This window comes from Pezoporus flaviventris, unplaced genomic scaffold, assembly GCF_033815535.1.
Source record: "Pezoporus flaviventris isolate CSIRO_AGI_PZ_B2104156 unplaced genomic scaffold, CSIRO_AGI_Pfla_v1 ptg000078l, whole genome shotgun sequence".
NCBI lineage: Eukaryota > Metazoa > Chordata > Aves > Psittaciformes > Psittacidae > Pezoporus > Pezoporus flaviventris.
In genome coordinates, this window is record NW_026892626.1 from 2,914,139 (window position 1) to 2,931,635 (window position 17,497).

Here is a 17,497-nt window from a genome sequence, read left to right on the forward strand (position 1 = left end):
AAATCTATGTGTTATTGTAACACTCTCTTGTTTACCTATGTTGTTATATTTCACTACAGTAGGTTTTCCTGTTTACATGACAATGCACTTGTACATCAGAACAGATTTTACCCAACTATCATGTACAGATTCACACTAATTCATACTACCACTGAATTCTCTCATGTAACATTAGGGTTTTTTCCTTCATCACCTCTACAGTTTTCTGCATTTCAGCCCTGCAGTTCATTTGTCATTACTGATTTTATCTGCTAGTAAAAGTTACCCTTAGGTCCTTTGTGCAAATACTGTCTTGGGGTAATAATATAAAATAATATGATCCCCTTCTCAGAAATGCAAAACATTGACGTTGCTCTACTGTCACACACAAAAAGTGGAAAAATATGAAGGAATGGAAACAAATGTTTGAAAGAGAGAAGTGCTACACTATGCCAAGAAACTGATTCTTGTCAAACTCCATTTGCTACATTAAAATGTTTGACGTAAAATGACTGGGTAAGCCTTCCTAACATGAATAAAGTGAAGTTTTATTGTTTCTATTTCACAATCCACAAAAATAGTTTCAATTGGTTTCAAGTTAATTCCTTTGGTTCCAATCATCAGACAAATAAAATGCAGCAACATAAACCCCCATGGTAATTTGAAAACAAACATCATGGTGTGATTCAATCGCAGCTGGCAGCTAATAGGGTTGAACTATCCTAATGGTATGGGGAGCAGGGTTTGAAAAGGTAAAACCCATGGGTTGAGACAAGAACAGTTTAATAATTCAAACAATTGAGATAATCAAACCAAAATAATATCAACAGGAAAAAGAGTATTAAACCCCAAGAAACACAGGTGATGCACAATGCAGCTGCTCATCACCTGCTGGCTGATGCACGCCCTGTCCTCGACCAGTGATCAGCCCCTCCTGGCTTATTCCCCCAGTTTCTATACTGTCCATGATGCTCTGTGATATGGAATATCCCTTTGGCTAGTTCGGGTCAGGTGTCCTGTCTCTGCTCCCTCACTGGCAGAGCATGGGAGACTGAAAAGGTTTTAAAGGTTGGACTTCATGATCTTAAAGGTCTTTTCCAACCTAGCTGATTCTATGATTCTGTGAAAAGTCCTTGATTAGGGTAAGCACTTCTCAGCAACAACTAAACCGTTGGTATGTTACCAGCATTGTTCTCAGACTAAAGCCAAAATACAGCACTGCAACAGCTATTAAGAAAAAATAAACCCTATCTCAACTGAAACCAGGACACATCAGATGGTTGGAGATAATAAATGCAGAACATGAATATTTAGGAAGTCGGGCACCAAAAACTACATGCCAGAGGTAAAATGGTCTGCTACAGTCAAGGGAAGTTTAAATAAATTACTTACAGAGGCATACTTGGGCTCTGTTCCTGAGTCTCATTTGTGTTGTCTCCAGATGAACACTGGAGTGCAAATGAGAGTTGGTCTCAGCTCATCCTTATGCTACCAGAGTTTTTTTATTGTGTTCTCACTGGCATTCTGGACTTCTCCATTTATCTAAGAAAAAAGTTGAGAAAAGTTAAATAAGAAAGCTCTCTAAATTGGAACTATGAATATATTCTTCCACCCACAATGAATCTAGTAGGTCTACTCCTATCTTTTGGCCAAGGTATCCTTTTAGCTAATACAAAGACTAGCAACAGAAGAAGGATCTGCTCTCCCCCATAAACAGGCTAACATGTATTAGAAAGTGAAAGTTGCTAAGAAACAGCACACAAGTCAAACATTTCAGGTATTGGTCATAGAACCATAGAATGGTTTGAGACTTAAAGCTCATCTATTTCCAACCCTCCACCACAGGCAGGAACACCTGACAGAAGTAGTTGGTACTCATCTTCTTGGGCTTTTTTATTTGAGATGAAAATGTTTTAGAAAATAAAACAATGATAAAAAGTTGCCTGGATATTTATACAGGAAACTTTCAATCAGTGCTTGCTTTCAGGTGGCTCTTGCATGGAAGAGCCAAAGGAGGCCATTGCCCAAGGCAGAAAACTGGGACAGTAGAACAGCCATTGCCCTCCTGTTCACTTTTCCTCTACCAGAGCTCTGAAAAACAGACTGGGGCTGCTAGTAACAATATACTGATGATTTTACAAACTGGGGAAGGAAGCCCTGACAGCCCACCTTACAGAATGCCTTTCCCTTCTACTGGGAGAGGATTAAGGCCATTAGAAGAAGGCGGTGGTTCAGAGTGTGAAGGGAAACTCCACACTGCAAATGCTGGAGCTTCCACAGGGAGAGGCCACTCTGCAGTGCTCACTGGGCTCAGCAGGAGCAGTGGGCACCCCAGGTAATGTTGCTTCCCACAAAGGGGAATGTGCTAGTGAGAGATTATGGACTGGTTCTGCCAGTGTAGGTGGGTGGAGGGAGACATGGGGCTACATGAGGGCCAGGGTTTACACCTGTGTCTCTCTCCAGAGACAGGACTTCGGGATCTGGTTGACAGCAGAGGCTGAAGGAGGAGACATTCACAGCAGTCCAGTGCAGTTCCCAGAAGGGGTCTGCAGCAGTGAATGGGATGGGAGCCTGCTAAAGGCATTTATTAACAGTTGGTGCTATTCTAGTGCCGTGTATGGTACTGACACGATGGAGTAGGAGCCTACTGTTTTTTCAATAGTAATTTCACAGAGCTGGGAAGGGGGAATGTGTCAGAGGATGGTTTCTCCTGCTGACCACCACTGCAGTGTGTGGCTTGGCACACCATCCTTCAGGAGCTTGGGAAGGGCAGAGGAGCATGCTGGAGATGTGCAACACTGGCTTTTGCATCTTTATTTTCTTTTCCATGTCATGTTCTTTATGTCTCATGGGAGCTCCAAGTGATTAACCACAAACTCTGGTTGATGATCCTTTTAAAAGCAGTTTGCTGTGCTCCTGTGGAAAACCAGACTGTCCTTCAGGCAAAAGCAGCATATACAAAATAAGATGTATTTGCTAAAACTGTGCCTTTCCCACTTTGAAGCTGCCTGTAATTACATACCTAGGGAATAGTTTCATGTTTACGTTTTCAAGTGTATGGGTGGTTGTATTTAGCATAGTATTTTTCATCTTTTCCTTTCTTGTTACACTTTTTGTGGCCATAAATTACATTATATTATGTTACTGAAAGAATGAGGATTGAGGGCAAGTCACAACAGCCTCGAAACAAGAGGCCAACTTGTTTTGGTGGTGGCCAGCTCCTCTGAGCCTTCTGAAAGAGCTGCCAGCTGGCTCCCTCTTCCAGTTACTATTCAGAAGTAAGTCTGGCTCTTTCCCATGATGTCTAATGCCCAAAGGGATCTACTGACTGGTCTGACATCGCTTATAGGGGAGGAAAGCTGGCCAAGTGCCACAGCCTCTCCACCCTGCAGCCAGACCAAATGGCTCTTGCTCAATAAAGCTGGCTGGGGAGCCTTGGGTTCAATTCTTCTTTTGGATTTAAAAGCATAAATTCAGATAGACTTAGCTGGTTTCACAGGAGGTCTTCCAGATTTACACCAGTTTTCTTGTGATCAGAAGCCAAAGTAAGGTCCAGAGTACATAAAATCAATCCAGGCTTTTGGTCTAAATTTATAAGGTTCCTTTATAAAGCGTTCAAGAAAGATTTATCCCCTGGTTAAAAATTCATTTCAGTTGACTTCATCTTTGTCAGCCATTGAACAACACCCTGAAAACCTTCTTTTGTCACTAACACATCATTTATTATTTATATATGTGATTACACGTGAACAAGACCACGGAAATAATTTCAGCTGTAAATTTGCTGTCTTCTTTCCAAAAAATCATTGTGTCTTTATGATTTTTTTTTAAATTAATTGATTGCTTTCACAAACAGTAATAATTTAATAATTTATATTTCTTAGGTTGGTAGCTAATTTTCTTCACACAAGTACTGTCTTAATACAACTATGGTTACACATGTGAGCTCCATATAATGACCTCAATGAACTCTGCACTGATATTAGTGGGATTTGTATGTGTTTCTGCAGGCAAAATGTATGTTACTAATTTTCGGGCAGTATTTGTTTCCACGTTTTGGTTTTCAGTATCTCAGTCATTAGAATTAGAGAAACTTAATGATGCGCATTACAGTTTAAGTCTTTGAATGCTTAAAGTTTTCTTTGAGTATGTTAATGTATTTCCTGGAAAAATCTCTGCTTTTTTATCAGATGCTTTAAATGTATGGTTAGAATAGATGCTACTTTGTGCTATAATGGACAATGTGCTAAATTCCTCTTGGGACAGAATTTAGGAATACTGGACATTATTAAAGAGATATGCTGTTGGCATGTCAGTAGGTCTGTCTCTTATTAAGGTTGCTTTACACTGCTTTATAAGAGCAGATTTTCAGTTGCAAGCACTGAGAAGCTTCAACCTTGTGAGTTGTATTTTCTGTGCTGTCTGCTTCAGGCTACTAAGTTTTAGCTAGAGAAAGTCCCAGACAGAGCAGTTCAGCCCTTAAAAAACGTTTCGTCTAGCTCAACAAATAGGTGGGAAGAGGGCACAGGAAATAGCAGTGGGGATGGAGAAATGCAGAAACCCAAGGGAAGGAACTAATTTGGAGCCAGTTACTGGGCAAGGAAATGACAGCTTTGGAAGATGGAGGAAGGCGAGGTACTGATCAGTGAGGTGTGTGTGCATTAAAGTTAATTACAGAGATGAGTTTAAACGGGAGTCCTGAAAAGTGAGCTGAAAGAGATGGAACTGAACAAGGAAACAAAAGCTGAGGAAGAAAATTTTTGGAGGGACAGGGCAAGCTTTGGAAGTGATTTCCAGGAGGACTTGATCCATTACCTTCCCATGGATCGTGATGAGGCTAACTAGCCTGTGGTCCTGTGAATCCTCCTTCTTGAAGAAAGAAGTGACATTTACTCTCTTCCAGTCCTCAGGAACCTCTCCTGATCACCATAATCTTTCAAAGATTATAGACAGTGGCCTTGCAATGACATTACCTGGTCCCTTGGCACTCATGGTCCCATGTCAGGTCCCATGGACTTCTGCACATCCAATTTGTTTAAATGCTCCGTAACCTAATCCTCTTCCACAAAGGTTGAGTCTACCTTGCTTCGGACTTTCCCAGGGGTCTCAGGCACTTGGGATTCCCAAAGGATGGTCTTACCAGTGCAGACTGAGGCAAAGAAGGTTACTGAGGGCAGCAGCCTTTTCCATGTACTTTGTCACCAAGTGCCCTGGCTGTGTTCAGCAGTGGGCCCATGTTTTCTCTTGCTTTCCGTCTGTGCTGGTGTATTTGTGAAAACCCTTCTGGTAGCACTCATGCCACTCATCAGATTCAAATCTTGTGGGCTTTGGCTTTCCTAACTCCAACCCTGCAAGTTTGGACAGTGTCTCTGTTTTCCTCCTGGGTCAACTGACTCTGCTTCCATATCCCGCATGCATTTCCTCTATGGTTGAGTTTAGTCAGGAGCTCCTCTTTCACCCATGCAGGTCTCCTGCTGCCTTTGCTTGATTTCCTGCTCACAGAAATGGACTCTTCTTGAGCTTGGAAGCAGTAATCTTTGAAAATGAAGCTGTTGGAACAGAAAACACACTGAAATGTTAAATGTTGCCTCAGAAAATCACATTATAGTTCTGACTATCAAGGTTTCCTGCCTTGCTCTCATTAAGCAAGGCACTTCAACCAAATTTTTCATAGTCATTAATTTCTTATTTTTGAGGTGTCTGTCCTGAGCTAATGTTCTGATTGACAGAAATGCTGAGCGCTATTTATTGCAACTGAATGAATAATGATCTTTAATTTGAACATGAAGAGCTTTATTATGTCTCTAAACACCATGTTCAGAGCATCTCAACAGTGCACCTCCAAGTGAGAGGATACTTTTGACCTTCATCTCTCTGTGCCTCAATTAAATGCAGCCCTTATCTTGCAAGAGTTTGTGATGTTAAATTAATTAGTCATTGTGAAGCCCTCAGAGACAGTAGTGATAAATGAGGCAGAAAAGTCAATGCAGGAACTATTTCTCTTCTGAGATGGTTTGAACAGTGCCAAACAAATAAAAATGGTGCCACAGACAGCATAAAAAGTGTATCAGATGGTTCTGAGCAGTGTTTTGTGAGAACTGCTCACCCTTGGCACTTAAAAAGGGTCCAATGGAAAAAAGGGCTGAGAGATTATGAGCTGCATATGCGTGGAGAATACAGCACAGCTCCAGAGACTATCTTAAATTCTGGCATTTTCCAATTTTCAAATCATGATTTTGCAAAATTTGAAGTGTTTTTACATGTCGCTGTGACAGTGTATTTGATACTTCAGCAGAATAGGTGATGATAATAGGTGGTTTTGTTGTTGGTCACAGCCCTTCAGCTTTTCTTTACTTTGTGACTCAGATGGTTATTAATATGCTTTGATTATTAACATGCAGAGGTTTGTTCACTAATGAAACTACAAGAGTGTCTCTGATAGTGTAAGAAACAGCCTCATTAGAAATAACACATTTCTCAGACAAACACTGAACTCGGTATAGAGTTAATTATCCATGTTTTGTCTGAAGTGAAATATATATCTTAAATGGTCTCTAATCAAGTGTTCACTCAGAGCTTAACAATGTGCGCATATCTTGATTACTGAAAAAAATAAGGTAATAGAAAACGTCTATATTGCAAAGAAAACTACATATTTTCATTAACATAATGGAACACATTTTCCATAGAATTATGGTACTGTAACCCCTGCAGTTTTGTCACATATTTTATTCCATTCCTTTATTTTCACAGGTTTAAAGCTTGGCTGAAAGTCTAAGCTAGAAAATTATAACATGAACACTTTTCCCTGTTATCTTTCAAAAAAAATCAATTTTTTTTTGAAGTGCCAATTTTTTGAGTTCCAACTACATGGAGTTTTCCTCTAAAAAATGGGAAATGCACTTCTGATCATTCAAACAGCAAATGAGAAAGTTTCCTCCTATTCACTTCGAAGAGATAGAGAATTAATGAACTTCAAACCTGAGCATACAAGCCTTTTGATAAAAATTCTCCTGTGGTTAAACCCCAGTTGAAACTGTATAGCCAGCAAGCTGAGACTGAAATAAATGGGTGAGACAGTGCCCCCATGCTGCTGGACCTTCAGCACTTCTTGAGTTCATCTAAACTCATGTCTGACACTAATATGAGGTTGTACCACAACCTAACTTCTCTGCTAGCTAAAAATCCGCTTCCAGTTTAGCCATTGTCAGTACATAATCACTGTTTTTTTGTGCTGTCCCTTCTTCCTCTGGTGTATTTACATTGCACTAATATGTTCCAAGACATGTCTCCTCTCAGCCTTCTTTTGCTGAGCTAAATGAGCTAAACTGTTAAACTGCCTCACACAGAATAGGCTTCTTGAGCCTGTTCTTTTGGGAATGCCCTCTCTGCATCTCCTGTGTTTTGAATTCAACATTTCCGTAATGCTAACCAGAACAATAGCACAGAGAAAGTCTTTCAAACACTTTCCATAGCAACACTACTATTTCTCCTTTTCCAGCTGCAGAACACTTCACCTATACTTACAAACACTGTACTACCTAGTAAAAAGCACATTTTCCACAGCTGTGGCAAGTGAAGGTTTGAAGTTATTCTGAATATAACATACCCATATCTTTCTCCTCATCTGCTGTTCCAGCACACTAGAGAAGATGGGACAGTACCGTGAAGCAAAACTGTCTGGAACACAAGCAATATGCAGTGCAACTCTGAACCAGACCTAAATTCTTCTCACTGGAGTCAAAACAGCTCATTCTTTATTGCAAAAATAGCAGAAAAGAACACATAAACACATAACCTACAGGAATATCCTGTAACATTTAAAATACCTCTGAAAATTTATGAGTACTGCCCAGTAATACTAGGAGCAAAATTCTATATATGAGCTTCCAGAAAGCCAGTCGCATTTCTGCCTAACACATTGGAGGGATAGGGAGTGGTTGGGCTGGGAGCAGGATTCAAGTTTCATTGCTTCTGTTAAGTTTGGTGTATCAGAAACACATATAGCACAGCTCCTTGGGCAGCCTGTCATGTCTGCACCTCAGCGTCCCTGAACATTGCCACTGGCCCCTCCACCAGCATCCACGGCAGGAACTTGTGTGAATTGTTTCTTGTGCCTGGAAGAGGCTTCATGACTAACTGCATCTTTTCCATGGGACCTTGCAATCACCACCACAGGAAGTTTACACTTTGCTGTCATTTATACCTTGAGAACTATTATTCTGAATTGTGACAACTGTCAATTTCACCTAATTAAGGAGGGCTTGATGTAGCAGGAAAAAAGAACATATTTGCACTTGTGCTCACTCCCCTTCACCCCCTCCCGACAAACAAATGCTTAATTTGACCAGATTCTTCATGAGGGAAAAAGTGGTACTCAGAGGCAGCTGGAACTTGAACCTTCCAGTTTTAACATGTCAGTATAAAAAATAATTTTTCATTAAGAACAGTAAGTATCTTGTTGATGTGTCAGGAACTTCACAGTCTGAGATATTGTTAAAAATGTAACCAGCCATGATGGTTTCAAGAGGGATCTGTATGTATGGCATGCTCCAGTTGATGACAGAAATAAATCTTTTATATACAATGTCAAAGACAGAATTCTGCAGCCTACACAGAGACAATGAAAAGCAGGATGATCCAAGGTGATATTTTTAAGTCTGTACCACTATTCAGAATTATGCAATCATTCATTTGAATTAAGAAAATGAGAGGTACAAAGATGAGAAGACTAAAGGAAGGTATAAGGTCTTCCCAGCTGCTCAGTTTATTAAAGGTACCAAAATCTGAAGAGGCAACACAAGTAACAGAACTAGAGAACAGTGAAGTTAGTGAACCATGAAAAATATGACTTTTTCTTTCAAGCCCATAGCTCTCTTTCAACAGCTGTGTGAAACAGTTCTCCTTTATGGGGGTTTTTTACTTTTTTAATGAATGGTTACTATTCTTTTTATTCTTGATAAAACCTACCTATCCTGTTGGCAGTAAGGGCATAAGTCTGCCTTTAGGAAAGAATTCTGAATGTTCATGCATTTCTTCTATAAAAAAAATCACTTTTTCAAAAACATTTTGCTGCTGTCAACAGGTTTTAGTGATTTTGTTTGAAGCCAGTGATGCTTTAGCGGGTTAAATGCAGAAGTACTTGTTAGTTTGGTGAGTCATGTTGGTGTTAGGGAGTGATGGGCACCTGTAGGTGCTGGTGGACCTGGACCAGGCACTGACATAGTGATACCAGGAGAGCAGTGTGCTCTGGGGGTGGTCCCATGGCACCCCAGGGAAACCTGCTGCCTGCAGCTCGTCCTGCTCCCATTGCACAGAGGCAGCTTTTGCTTGTGTGATATGGTCAGAGGAGTGGGGTTGGTTTACTGTCTTGTTCCAGCAATGGCAGTCAAGTGCAGGGCTGCCTAAGAGGTAACCCCAGACTGCACAAATCCTATGGATTGTGTATCTTAATGTCCCTTTTTCATTTCCCACCTTTTTACCACCACTTCCTCTGCCCTGATCTCCTCCACAACACCCACCTGATTACTTTTCCCCAGTGCTCCCAATGTTGCTATATCCGTCCCAAATTTGCCAATTCTGATAACATTACCTAGGTAATTTTGGCCTTTCATGGCCTTAGTGATGCAGTTACCTTGCTGCCTTGCAAGATGTTACTCCCCAAAGATCTTTGGAACAGCTCCCCATTTTTCCATGAAGCTGCTCCTTCTGTTCTATTTCTCACTAACTCCCCTTTAACCACCTGGGAACCCAGCCATACTGCACCACAATATCTGTAACTTCAGTTGTTTTCTCACACTCTTTGCAATCATGTTCAGCACTTCCTCATGTAGTGTCCAGCAATTTTCTATATCCTGTTCCCCTACCTAACCTCAGGCCAGGGCTTAGGAAGTTATTATTTCTAGTGTTGACTCCCTAAGATAGATTTTCCATATTTTTTCTTCCTATCCTTCTGTCAATTCAGATGGATCCTCTTTAGTTCCCTTAATTTTCAAATCCAACCGCATCTTCTGCCTATAAGCTTTCTTCCTTACTTACCTATCTCCTCACTCAGCTGATTCGCCTGTTCCCTGGATTAGGGATGTTACAGGATGAATTCTTTCTCCTTCTCCTAGCAGCCTCTTAAAATCTGACGACAGTTGCTGGCCTGAAGGAAATTTAGTTAACAACAGAAAGGCTTCAGCAAAGAGAGTTGTTTCATTGTCAGCAGAAGCAGATGGAAGTGCTTATCTCAAAAGCAGTGCTGGAGCGCTAGTTTTTCTTTGTACACATTCTTAACCAGCTGCTTGAGTACCAACTTCTTGAGTACAGCACTACAGGCTCTGAGCAGAACTGTGTGCTTTTACATGCAGATTACGGGGAAGACATGGCACTGGTTTAAGATAAAAAAGATTAAGTGTCCTCAACATGAAGCATTTTGTCCACATGTGAAGCACCCTTTTTTTCTCCTGTATTTATAAAATTCATGGCTCTTTAAAGGACTTCAAGTTAGGAACCCAAAATCTGACATATCCAAAATAACTAGAAACTCTACAGAATTTGCTAATAACAGTGAAATATTACAAACATGTTCTTATGTACTCCCATCACAGTGTGGGGCTCAGACAGATACAGCACTCCACATTACAGCTTTTTGTTGCTTCATATTTACTCTCCACTCAAACCTAGATCCAACCAGCACTGTAAATCTCTGCTGTGCTGAGTTGAACACAGCACTCCAGCAGCAAGGAGAGGGAGGATCTGCAGAGTAGGAGGAGGCAACACAATGTTTTTGGAAGTAGATGTCATACTGATAGGACTACTTAGGTAATTAAAGTGAGCAGGGGAACTGAGGTGGTAATGCAGGCATCAGGATGACTCCAGTGAATTTGAGATTGTTATATTGTATTAGGATGGGATGTGGCTTGTTATTTTCCCCTTTTCAATGCTCCCCCTCAAATTTATACAGAATAACAAAGATTCATTACTAAGATTTCATTAACATCTTTTTGCTGTAAGCACACATTTTGAAAGAAGAAAATTGTAACTTTTGGATGATCTGTAATGTGGGTTTTGATGATTCAGAAATTTCAATTGGTTTCATACAACTGAAGTCTCAACAGTATCTATGTTTCACATAGAACCATATATTTCATTGTCCACTCTGCCTAAATATTCTTTTCTCATTTAACAACCAGTGCATTTTTTCCCCATTAGGTATGGATTTACCAATGCAGCATGTACTCCTTTGCGTCATGTCAAAGTGGAGCAGCTATGAGATGGTTCTGCCTCTTATTCAGATGAGGCTGCATGCTACTCTGCCAGTAATTATCCAGAGCTACAAGCGCATCCCCTTTTTAACTGCAGTATTGAGTTTTGTCATATTTTGAACAAAACTGCATTAAAATCCCACACTCAATGCAGGGTAATGCTGTTCTCATTTTACTACCATGAACTTCTTAGAAATTCAAATCTCTTATTACTATCCCTTATTTACATTGGTCTGGGAGGTAAAAATGGAATTGAAAAGAAAAAAAGAATAAAATAGATTTTAGCATCTTATCTTCAGATTCCCCAGCCCAAATCTGCCTCTCAGTTCTCCCAGCCTGCACAAGAGAAGACAGCTGGTATAACAAGGGAAGTTTGAATAGGCTGGCTGCAACGTGAATAAATCCAGAGGCACCTGAGGCTTTAAAGCTTCATGACAGCACACTGTTCTCAGGCACCTTTCATGGGGCAGCCATGGTATGGTAATGGGGATGGTTGCAGCTTTGCCGAAGGCAATCCTGCTTCTTCTCTAAAGTCAGCTAAAAGCTAGATCAGGAAACTCCAGAAAAATGGTTCATTGGTAGGCGGGAAAAACTGACATTAGCATTGAGTTAGGGGGCCTTGGATGAAACAAACTGCCACCAGAGGTTATAAGGGGCTGGAAGCTTTGATGTAGCTGGAGCAGGGCTCCTTTGTTTTCTGTTTGTAAAAAGCTCCTCTGTGGAGTTTTTGTTTGGGTTGTTAAAACCTGTTTAACTCAAAGAGCTGACAATAAGCACTTGGGAGAAAAACTGTCTCTTTGAAAGTCTTTTTGCTGCTCAACTGCATTGTCCAGCCCTGCCAATTTCTAGCTCTGTTAGCTCTCACTGCTCCAAAGGCTGCTTAAGCAAACAATTAAGCTTTGCTGATCACTCTGCACCACAGTGGCAAAACACAGGTTCTCCCTATAGCATGAGAGAGAACCAAAATACAAACACTTTTTTCTCACTGTTCCCCATGACATGATGTTAGGGAGCTTGAGTTTTCTGGTTTTAGTAGTCTAGTTTTAGTAGTCAAGGGTAACCTAAGCTTAGTAAGGACTTAATTTCTGACGGATCAGAGTCCTGCACTCAAAGCAAAGCAAGTATTAAAGCCGGGTGTTATCTTACACTTAATGTTCCTTGAGCAAGGCCATCTCCATTGAGTGCCTAGCAGCCAGTTTTGATCACTGATCAAGGTTGTTACACGCTACCCCCACACCAACTGATTTGATAAGTTTTACTCATTATTTCGGAATTAAACTAATGTGGCCTCTGCTTCATGCTCACTGCACTGGCTGCCTCTTTCCTTTGCAAGGACCTAAATAATGGCCACAAGTAACTGGCTCAATACTGGCTTTGTGTTGTGCATTTAATCCTGAAACAGGAGAAAAGTTTACACACAGCATTGTGGCCAGAGAATATTCACTTGTTAAAGCGGTCCTTGCGATCCAGGTGACCTGTGTGGCAGGATGACTGCATTTTGTGTCAGCTGTGAGATGGGGCACCTCCAGCATGTGATTTAACTCACGAGCATGTCCCTCTGCCATCCCATTCCTACCTAAGGCAGCCTCATAGAATAACATTTGGGATGTCTGTGCAAGCAGAAAAGAATTTGCTCTAAGGTGTATGTCACAGTGTGCATTACCAAAACTTACTACGGTGAAATAGCCCCTAGATCAGGAATTTGGTGTTCTAGGTTCAAGGTACAGAATTAAAAGGCAGTCTGGGAAGCTTATTGTTTGTTCTGTTCTCAGAAGTCCTCTGGGGAACTGGTGAAATCTTTGCTTCTGTGAAACTATAATGACTGAAAGACAAGCTATATGAGAGCACCTGATTTTATATGGAAAAACATCTTTGAAAGAAAGGGAGCCAAACTTTGGTGTTTTTCAACCAGTTCGAAACTTAATATCTGATAAATTTAATCTCTGCTAGATTTTAGACTGCCCTTTGCTTTCAAGCTGAGGTATCTAGAATAGTATAATTCCAACCAGGTCTTATGGCCTGCCCTCCACACTCGCCCTACTCCAGTTTACCAAGATTGCCATGGCTTGAAAGTTGATGGGCACAGTGTAAAGAGCGAGCTTCTGCTTCCTTTGGTACTAGCACCACTTTTTAACCCACTAACAACAGTTAACATAAAGAAGCGACTGAGAGTGAACTTTCTATGCTGTAATTCTCTGTGTAAGTGAGAAAAAAAGGCCTTTGGAGGTTGTCTCTGTGCTCAAGGTCCCGTGCAGATTTGGAATCACAGCTAACTGCTCTTACTCTCCTGGCAGCTAAACAACCTATTCCCACTGTAGAAGACACTGCATGGAAAGTCATTACATAGCAGTTGTTTATTAAAATAAACCAGAAATTTTGCTTAATACAATTATTTTATGCTGCTTTTATCTACCAAGAATGGCAGCACTTTTTGGAACATTTGGAGAAAGCAGGAGGTGTTTTGTGGGAAGTAGTAATGAAAAATTCATGAAGGATTAAAAATAGTTGGATTTTTTGGGTTTAATTCAAAATCTCTTTATATTTCCTTTAGTTTCCTTCCCTTCCCTATTTATATTGAATATAAACAAAGAACTTGTTCTAAAAAAGTTAGATGAATGGGAATGAACTAGAGTGAAATGAGAAATAAATCCAATAACTTCCAACACAGGTGTTAAACTCTAGACCCTATATCTGCACCTAAGTGCCTAAGTGGTGTCGTTCATTCAGATATTCAGACCATCCACAGATTTATCCACAGTTGCAAGGAATTTGTAGGTGATGAATTCCTGGGGAACCTGTCCATTTCCATATTTTTACCTGAGAAATGATGGTGTGAGACATTGTGGTTGTGTTTAGCTTCATGTGATCCTTGTGCTGAGCCTGCATTCCTTCCCTGTCACACTGCCTGGATAAAGTGTTCTTCTAACACAAGGCTGTGGAGACTGTAGGGGGAGGGATAGAGAAAATGCAAGAACAGAGATAATTGATGTTATTCTGAATCATGTTATCTGGAAGATCTCTCCAGCTCTAGCCCACTAGATGATACCAAACGAGCACCTGAAGTGCAGTTCACTGGTTCAGGCACCCTAACACACTCTTTTACAATTATTCCTCTCAATTTACCCAGGCATTTACAAGCCTTCAGAAGACTGCAGAAACAAGGTAGCAAGAGAACAGAGAAAACACTGTCACTCCTCAAAGGCATGTAACGCCCCTACAAGACGGCCAATCCATTTTGGGCCAGGTTTACATGATGCCAGAGTACAGGGTGACAGGAAGATGTTGGAGGGCTAATTTCCAAACTGGTACCTCTTTCTACGACTACATCTAGGTGCCAGCACCATGTCCAGGGTGGTTAAGCCTCAGAGAAGCTAAGCAAATGGGCTATCTTTGCTCTAACTTTCTTCTATTAAAATAAAGTTTCATGTGGTCACACCTTATTCTTTCAACCCCTAAATTTCAGAGGGGCTTCAGGGTTAATCTTATTTTTGCTTGTTTTCTTTTTCTCACTATAAATGCGGTGAGCAGAAAGATGTTGCCATGGTGAGATTTTATAATGCGCTAAAAGCACTTGTTACAGTTATGTACCACAGAGCTACTTTCACTTGTGCAAATTGTAGAAATACATGAAAAATCACCCCAATGAAGTAGTAGTCGACTGTCTCAGATGATTGCAATACTTTAAATAAGTACAGATGTCACAAACATTTTAGCAGCCACTCCATTGTGTGGCTTGTACATAAGACTTGTACGTTTACAGCTGGAAAGGGAGAAAATGGTTGAACAAAATTAATGCACCTTATATCTAAAATGTCAATATTATCTGAAGTCCAGCCTTGTGGCAAACTGAATTAAAAATTACAAATGCAAAATAACACAGAGTTCTTGCAATCCAAGTTACATAGAGTATCCACTGCTACTCTATGTGCTGACGGCATTTTTGTGTAGACCCATGTGAAATGCAACAGTTTTGCTTTGAGCGCTATTTTGCCACGGCAAAAAGCAGAGTTTTCCAAATTACTGAGGTGTATCATCACAGGTCCTTCCCTAGTAAAACAGTAAGCTGGGGGCCAGTGCTGCACTTCAGCTGAGTGGGTGCTGCTCTGAAAAGGAGGCTATGGAGCAGTCCCAGTGTCAGCAGGCTCTGCCTTCCATCTGACTGTTTTGCTGGCATCTGGAATCATACCTGCCCCAATTATAAAGAGGATTCCTTGTTTGCTTGGCAGGCTCATGGTCAAGCATGTGAGTACCCAAAAAGTTCTAAGTTTCCTTGGGTCTGAACTTGAAGGCTCACTGTCTGCAGAGCTTTTAAGTCTGAGAAAATTCTGGGGCTCATCTTAAACCGCACAGGCTTGTGCTATGGAATTTCTCCAAGAAGTTACAGCACTTAAATCTATGGCACACCTGTAGCATGTCCTGCTGAGATAGAGCTGAACAGTTCCCACTAGAGAGGATAAACTTTAATTAACATCTTTTTAAACAAATGCTCTAAGCAGTTACAGTAAGGCTTCCTCACCAGCCCCAGAAGGAACTATAACCCACCCTGACTTTATCACTAGCTGAAATGCAATGCCATACCATTCTGAGTCCAGTTGGGAAAGAGGAAACAAAGCTCAAAACAGTCTTTTCAGAGCTGGATACGGTTATAGTCTGAAGAGGGCTGTGCAATTGCTTTCTTGTTATGTGAGTGCTAGTGTGTGCCAAGCAGTGCTACTGGAAATAATTAACTCCCTGAGGTTATGGACTCAGCTGCGCACCCACGTGTGCAGGGGCAGCAGCAGATAGCAGCCCTTCTTGCACAGGCTGCCTCCACCTTGGGGAATGTTTGCGTAGTCTGGAGAGAAAGGAGTCACACTGATTTCCTTCCTTTCATCAGCACTAACTCTTGGCTCCACATCGTCACAGTGAGGCAGCCAGCTCACTTTGTCAGTACTGAAGGAAAAACCCACAGCAACCCACAGCCTTTCACTTTCACAGCCTTTCACAGAATCTGGGACTTCAGAAGTTCCAGCAGAATTAAGGCAATTTGTACAGAATTTATGGGGATGATGCATGAAGGCCCCTGTATCAAACTAAAATCATGTGCATATACACAGAGATACATACATATAAATACATACCTTAAATGTATTATCTACTTTATATCGTATTGTGTCTGTATTTCTGGAATTTACTCATATTTCAAAAAATCACACAGATATTTGAAACCAGCCTTTCAAACATGAACACTATACTACCTGTTTTGAAAAAGGTGATTTCAGAACCGACCTAAAACTGTCGCACTTTTCTGCTAACATTTCTAAGGTCCCTGGTCTGTATCCTGTATTTTAGAATTCTGAAACAGTGGAATTAATAAAAAATAAAACAAATCACTGGTTACAATTGCTTTCGATACTTACGAATCATTTAGTTCAAAAGCAGGTACTCAGTTAGTGACTGTATGGGTTATACCTTCTGTGAAGACAAAACCTAAACACTAATTAGTGTTAGTAAGTTGTGTTGTATAGAAAGGTTAAATGTCCTCCAAAGGATTACAGGTGGGGATAAATATTCCTGAATGCCTGTGCTCAAATGTGGTTCCAGTGTGGAAGGAACAGAGGTTGCACTGTTACCGCAGTCCAGTGATGCGAGACAAATGTGTTCAAAAGTTAATAGCTAAAAAGAACAAAACTATCATTTTAGGCATAGGGATTGTTTTACTCATATATGATGACTCTATACAGATTCAGAAAAGTCATCATACCTACGTAACCATCCCTGCAAAGACTGCTCCTACTCTAGCTACAGCCACTGGGGATGTGGCTTTGCTGGTACAGTTCACTGGTACTCCCATACCAGAAGAGTGCTTCTTTGGTAAAGCTTTGGTTTATATTTAATATTTAGCATTTGGAATCTGGATAATGGCAAAATATTTCTATAATTATGAACCATGGCCTATGACCTCTCTTCTGCTATAATCAGTGAAAGAAGACTTCTGTAGACCAGCCCTAAGAGGTCAAGGCACAGGATGAAGTCTTAAGAGGTCATTTCAGATTCTACCACCGGACAAATAGGAAATGTTGCACTTAACAATCTTCATCTAACATAAATGAGAGAACCAAATGCACCTATAAAAATGAGTCACAAATCCTTTTAGTTTTCAGAATATATGCAAATACCATCAAGAAATTCCAAATAAATATATTTTGAAATATTGTGAGGACATCGACAGTTTGAGACACAACTTTTATCTACTGTCTTTTTACTGACTATAATGGAGTGGCAATTAT

The 17,497-nt window shown here is 40.6% G+C and overlaps 1 protein-coding gene and 1 long non-coding RNA gene across 6 annotated transcripts in view; one reads left to right on the forward strand and one right to left on the reverse strand.

Annotated features, from left to right (window-relative positions):
• Nucleotides 1-1,517, reverse strand: part of LOC133279491 (uncharacterized) — a 54,295-nt gene extending 52,778 nt beyond the window's left edge. For all 3 annotated transcript variants that reach the window (XR_009746907.1, XR_009746905.1, XR_009746906.1), the window contains exon 1: nucleotides 1,372-1,517. This is a non-coding gene — a long non-coding RNA (uncharacterized LOC133279491). The remainder of the gene's footprint in view (nucleotides 1-1,371) is intronic.
• The window catches only part of SHISA9 (shisa family member 9), a 184,503-nt gene that overhangs the window by 54,744 nt on the left and 112,262 nt on the right, over nucleotides 1-17,497 (forward strand). The gene's annotated exons all lie outside the window — the stretch shown is intronic.